A 6,878-nucleotide genomic window follows, 5' to 3' on the forward strand; every position below is an offset into this window, starting at 1 on the left:
GGGGCCCGGAGCCCGGGTCGTGGGGCCTGGAGCCCGGAGCCTGGCGGGGAGCCCGGACTCCAGAGCCAGAATTCGGGAACCTGGAGAGGGACTCTGGGGACGCGCTCCTTACAGGAGTGGGAATTACTAGACGTCACCGAACAGCCCCTGATTCTCCCCTGTGCGGGGCTGGGGGCTGCATCGAGGACCCAGACGAAGACCCCTCCTCCGGGGCAGCTGACCTGGGCGGAGCCGGGAGACAGGACGAGTGGGGGATAAAGCGGGGTGAAGGGGCTTGGGAGCATGTGGGTAGGGGGGTTGCATTTTTTTTTAAGTTTATTTATTTTGAGAGCGAGTGGGGGTGGAACAGAGAGAATCCCAAGCAGGTGCCTCCTGTAATGCAGAGCCCGGTGTGGGGATTGATCCCACCGACCTGAGATCATGACCTGAGCCCAAATCAAGAGTTGGAAGCTTAACCCACTGAGCACCCCCAGGCGCCGCAGGGGGGTGCATTTTTTAAGTAGGGGGGGCTATTTTAAAGGCTAGACCTCGAGCTAACAAACCTGGTATTTGAGCAAGGACTCAGAGAGGAGGAGGGGATCCCCCCTGTCAGCTGTGGGGAGAAAGCCTTCCTCGGAAAGGGACCCGCAGGGGCCGCCTCTGGGCATGGAGGGTACAGCCAGGAGTGAGAACTTCCAGTGACTGGGGGTGTCCAAAATCGACCTCAGAGCTTTGTAGCCAGAATAATAACCGAAGACAGATTTGGGGATAAAGAGGAACAATAGCTTTGTTCCTTTGCTTTGCCAAGGAGGCTGCAGCTTGCTGTGACCTTCAAACCTGCACGCAGCCCCCGGAGGAAGGAGCTGGGGGCCTTTACAGGGAAACACAGGATCTAGCCTGTTTCACAGGAATCCTGTCTGCCGGCCAGATTTCAGGGTGGTACCTGGTTCCTGAAACAAAAAGCCAAGAAAAGAGCAGGGGAGGTTTGCTGAAGGAAGGGAAAAGGTGACTTTACATTTTTTTCATGTTTATTTATTTTGAGAGAAACTGAGGGTGAGCAGGGGAGGGGCAGAGAGAGGGGGAGACAGACTCTCAAGCAGGCTCTGTGATGTCAATGCAGAGCCCGACGAAGGGTTTGATCCCAAGAACCATGAGATCACGACCTGATATGAAATCAAGAGCTGGAGGCTTAACTGGCTGAACCACCCAGGTGCTCTGGAAAAAGCTTACTTTGAGATCGAAGTTCTTTGGGGCGCCTGGGTGGCTCAGTCGGTTAAGCGTCCAACTTCAGCTCAGGTCGTGGTCTCATGGCTTGTGGGTTTGAGCCCTGCATCCGGCTCTGGGCTGACAGCTCTCGAGACTCTCTCTCTGCCCCTCCCCCGCTGCATCCTCTCTCTCTCTCTCTCTCTCTCAAAATAAATTAAAAAATAAAGTCAAGCTTTGTTGAAGCATTAGTGCAGCCATCTTCATGTTTGTTCAACTTTATGCTTTCAAGCAGTTTCAGATATTAACGAGGGAAGCAAATATGTAATATGACATTAGTGTGTTAGTTATCGATCACCGTGTAACAAATAGCTCCAAATGTAGTGTCTTAAAGCAACTCACATTTCTTCTCTCAGTTTCTATGGCTCAGGAATCTGGGTGGAGCTTCACAAAAGCTCACTTCAAGCTCACACTGTTTTGTTTTAATTTTTTTGATGTTTATTTCTATTTAAAAGAGAGAGACAGAGCATGAGCAGGGGAGGGGCAGAGAGAGGGAGACACAGAATCTGAAGCAGCTCCAGGCTCTGAGCTGTCAGCACAAAGCCCGACATGGGGGCTCAAACCCACAAATCATGAGATCATGACCTGAGACAAAGCCGGACGCTTGACCGACTGAGCCCACCCAGGCGCCCCACTCACTCTGTTGATGGAAGGATTCAAGTCCTTGCACACAGTTGGGCTGAGAGTCTCAGGTTCTCGCCAGCTGTGGACTAAGGGCTGTCTCAGTTCCTCATCACGTAACAGAGGATCTCATTTGGGTTTTGAAACCCTCACCGTTTGCTGTAACTGAGAAACAGAAAACACAAGCAACCCAAGTATCCCTCAGATAGCGGATCCATACCTTCATGTAAATATACACCGTGGAATATTATACAGCAGTAAAACTGAATGTGCCCTGGGGACACCCATCCACAGAATGATCCCCAATAGAAGATCATACAAAGAAAGCAAAGGGTGGAAAAGTAGCAACAATATCCTGCCATTTTTAAAAAATATTTTTAAATGTTTATTTATTTTTGAGAGACAGAGAGACAGAGCATGAGCAGGGGAGGGCAGAGAGAGGGGGAGACACAGAATCAGAAGCAGCTCCAGGCTCTGAGCTGTCAGCCCAGAGCCTGACACAGGGCTTGAACTCATGAACTGCGAGATCGTGACCTGAGCTGAAGTTGCTGCTTAACCAACTGAGCCCCACAGGTGCCCCATTTTTAGAAAATCCAACACGTGGCTGCCCCCCGCTTATCTGTTATTGAGGGGTGCTACAAAGGTGATGCACCGAAAGGAAAAGTGGAGACTTGATTACTCAGAAGTCAGCTCCATGGTTTTGTCTGGTGAGGAAGGGGTGAGACCTGGGGTGGGTACACGGTGGGGGCTTCAGCATGGTGGTCCCATTGTATTTTGTGCGCCTGGTGGTTGTGAAATTTCTATTCCATAAGCTGCTTTTTGTGTGTTTGGTGTATTTCACGTTTCAAAAAATGGAAGGAAAAAAGCCCCTCCCTCAGACCGCTGTGTAGAACAGCTTGGTCCCAATAGAAACAGAGCATCCCACCACGAAGGAGAAATGGTATCCCGCGACCTCAAGGACCTAAGCTATGGTGGTAACTATGTTGCAATCTATGAATGTATCAACTCAATACACTTTGTACATGTCTATTACACAATGTTACACTCAATTATATCTCAAGGTTTTTTAAAAAAATGTTCAAGTGTTTATTTTCTGAGAGAGAGAAAGAGAGGGACAGAGCATGAGCAGGGGAGGGGCAGAGAGAGAGGGAGACGCAGAATCCAAAGCAGCTCCAGGCTCCGAGCTGTCAGGACAGAGCCCGACGTGAACTCACGAACCGCAAGATCATGACCTTAGCAGAACTCCGACTGAGCCACCCAGGTGCTCCTACAAAAAAAAAATGTTTTATTTATTTTATTTTTTTTTAATGTTTTATTTATTTCTAGGAGAGAAAGAGAGCATGAGCAGGGGAGGGTCAGAGAGAGAGGGAGACACAGACTCTGAAATAGGTTCCAGGCTCTGAGCTGGCAGTCAGCACAGAGCCCGACGCGGGGCTTGAACCCACGAACCGGGAGATCATGACCTAAGCGAAAGTCGGACGCCCAACCGACTAAGCCACCCAGGAGCCCCCCAAAAATGTTTTAAATAAAACTTTAGGGGCGCCTGAGTCGCTCAGTCAGTTAAGCATCTGACTCTTGATATAGGCTCAGGTCATGATCTCACAGTACATCAAGCCCCCTGGACTGAGCCACCCAGGCGCCCCAACGTGAACCCTATTTTAAGGGTTCAGTAGGCACACGTGGCTGCCAGCCACCAGCCAACACAGACTGAAGAGAATGCTGGGAAAGTCACCCAGGGGAGGGACTGTAGTGGCCTGGGCTGGGGTCGCTGCCACACTCGGACCTAGCCTGTCCCCCTTAGGGGACTCCTTCCTGCACCTCCTTTCCTAGACCTCCCTCCAGAATCCAGGACTCAGGACACCCATCTCCAACACGTGGGCACACCTCCCCTCTGGCCCATCCTCCCAAAGGCCCATGGTGACCCCGAGAGCATGCTGCCTGGACCCAGGTAGCGAAGGGCGGCCGCTTCCTGAAGGTGTGGGGGGAGGGGCGGGACTTGTGAGCTGAGATGCCACCTGTGTGCAGGCCAGGACTGCATCGTATAGAACAAACCGCAGGGACAGAGCAAGCAGAGGCCGGTGGCCAGGACACACACGGCCGCCTCCGGGGCAGAGCCACAGGGGTCCGAGAGTTCTAAACGAGGAGCGGGCTCGCCAGGGAGTTTCCAAGGTTTGAGTCCCGGCTTATCTCTGTGTAATACACTGACCCCCAGATTCTATCACACCTCAGGATTCTGTGGGCCGGAAATGTGGCTCAGCTGCGTGGTTCTACCGCCCCACGTGGGATGGGGTTGACGGGGGCCACTGGGCGGCGTCTGGCTGGCAGGCGGGCTGGGCTGGGGGCTCCCGGAGGCTTCTGCTGTTGGCCTGGTGCGCCAGTGAGCCCCCTCCCCTTCTGCGTGGTCCCCTGTGCTCGTGGCGGCAGCGCAGTGGGACTTCTTACGTGGCGCCTCACATCAAAGCTCCAGGCCTCTTGAAGGTTAGGGCGGCAGCCAGCGGTCGGTGGGCGAGCCCCGGATGCAGCCCAGATGTGGGGGGGGGGCGGGGAAACTGGACCCCCCAATGGGAGGAATGTCCAAGCACCGCAGTCGTTTTTTTCTCTAACAACTTTATTGACACCGAATTCACATACCATGCAGGTCACCCCCTAAAGTGTGTGTTTCAGTGGTTTTTACTATATTCACAGCATGGTGCATCCACCGCCACTGTCTACTTTAGGACACTCCCTCTCCCCTCCCCTCCCCCGCCCCCGCCACCACGAGCCCCTTCCCGTCGGTAGAGGAGGCTGTTCTGGACGCGTCACCCACGTGGACTCACACCCCGCGTGGCCTCTCGAGGCTCGTTCCCTCGCCGAGAGTCGTGTGTTCGGGGTCCGTCCGCGGGAACAGGTATGGGCGCCCCGCTCCCGCTCGCAGGTGAATGAATTCCACCCTGTGATGAACTACAACGCTTTCTTCCCCCACCAGCTGAGGGACATTGGGGTTGATTCCACATTTTGGAAATTATAAACACTGCGGCTAATCGGGGTTTGTGTGGACGTGGGTTTCCCCTCGGGGGGACTTGCTGGGTCAGATGGTAATTCTGCACTCACCCTTCGGAGGAACCGCCGGACTTTTGCACAGTGGCCACACCGCCCTGCGCTCCCGCCAGCTGCGTGCGGGGGGCCCGGTGTGCCCGCGTCCTCGCCAACTTTCGTCAGAATCTGCGTCTTTATTGTAACCACCTGGCGGCTGTGACTGTCCCAGGTGAGCGTCCCCAACCCACTGGAGCATCTGTCCAGACAGGACGGACACATCTGTGTCATGGTTTGTCACTCGGTGATGGTCTCTGAACCCTCAGATGAGGGTTTTGTGGCCCCCCCTCCAGGTCGGCTGTGGGTCAAGCAGACCCCGTTAGCGGCAGGCTCGCCGGCGGGGTCCCTGTGAGCAGTGCAGCGAGACCATCTGGGGGGGCGTGGGTGCCCAAGGAGGGAGGGGGTGACCGTCAGGGGGTTTCCAGGTACCCACAGCAGGGGAGGCGTCCGGAGGCACATGTCTCACGTGCCACGTGCGGTCAACGCCACCGTCTCTCGCCTGTCAACAGCCCGACTTTCCCATGAATAGAGGGAGTTTGAGGGAGATTGAGTCCCCAAGTCCAGGACACACGGCTTGTGGGGGGGGAGGTGGGGTTTGAACCAGGTGAGTGTGACCTCAGAACAGAGCCCCCTCAGCCACCTCCCTGTAGGGTGTCCCAGCCACCTGCCTGCTCGCCACCCCCCGCCCCTTTCCTGAGCGAGCCTGGGTTCGTGGCCCCATGGCTTTGCTCTGGTCCCCTCCCCCACCTGCCGGGTCATCCTTACCTCCTCCCGGCCCATCCATCCCGTTTTACCAACATCTCAAAGTGGAGATGATGAGTCACATCCACCCGGAAGCCTCTCCTCAGGGACAGGAATCATGTCTTGTTCATCTCTGCACAAAACTGCATGATGTCAGAGGCCAGCCTTCCTGCCACTTCACACCCGCCAATGGCTTCCTGGCACATCGACAGTCACACCCAGACGCCCCCAGCGCGCAGCCCCCACCTTTCTCACCTAATCCCCCCACCCACCCCTCGCTGTCTCTGCTTCTGCCACCCGGCCTCCTCGGGGCTCCGCAGACATGCCAGCTGTGGCCCCACCTCAGGGCCTTTGCACGAGCTGTGCTTGAGGCACTCTCCCTTCATGCGTCCTGAGCCCAGCTTCTTCATGTGACTCGGGTCTCAGCCCATGCGTCGTCTCCCCTGATCACTCCACCCAAAGTAGTTGTGTTACCGCTCGCCCCCGGCTCCTAGTCAGCACCCCTTGGGCCTCCAATCAATGCCCGCAAATTAGGAAGACCCTTATTCGGAGGCAGTTGCTACCCACAGAGCCCTCTTCTAGGTGTGGACCAGAGTGGCCTCGTTCGGCACTCAGAACGATCCTAGATAAGGCTATTATTTCCATTTGGAGAGAGGGGAAACTGAGGCACGGGAGTGGAGCAAGTTCACAGAGCTGGTCAGGAAGGAGGCTGAGATTCAAACTCAAGCAATCAGAGGTCTCCTGGGACACCCCACCCCTCCCACGTGGTGTAGGGGGGGCTCTCTCTGCCCCCATTCTCCTCATCCCGCCCCTCCCCTGCCTCCTGATTAGCTGGCACTGCCATAACCAAGCACCACGGACTGGGGGGCCTTGGCCACAGCCACCGACTCCTCACGTTCCTGGAGGCTGGAAGTCTGAGATCAAGGTGGCAGCAGGGGTGAGTCCCAGGAGGCCTCTCCAGCCCGCAGCCTCTACCTTTCCATCCATAGAAAGTGCTGATCATGGGGCGCCTGGGTGGCTTAGTCGGTTAAGCGTCCGACTTTTGCTTAGGTCATGATCTCGTGGTTCGTGGGTTCGGGCCCCGCATCGGGCTCTGTGCTGACTGCCAGCTCAGAGCCTGGAGCCTGTTTCAGAATCTGTCACTCCCTCTCTCTCTGACCCTCCCCTGCTCACGCTGTCTCTCTATCTCCTAGAAATAAATA

Source organism: Hyaena hyaena, unplaced genomic scaffold (assembly GCF_003009895.1).
Source record: "Hyaena hyaena isolate Hyena2069 unplaced genomic scaffold, ASM300989v1 scaffold_302, whole genome shotgun sequence".
Taxonomy (NCBI): Eukaryota; Metazoa; Chordata; class Mammalia; order Carnivora; family Hyaenidae; genus Hyaena; species Hyaena hyaena.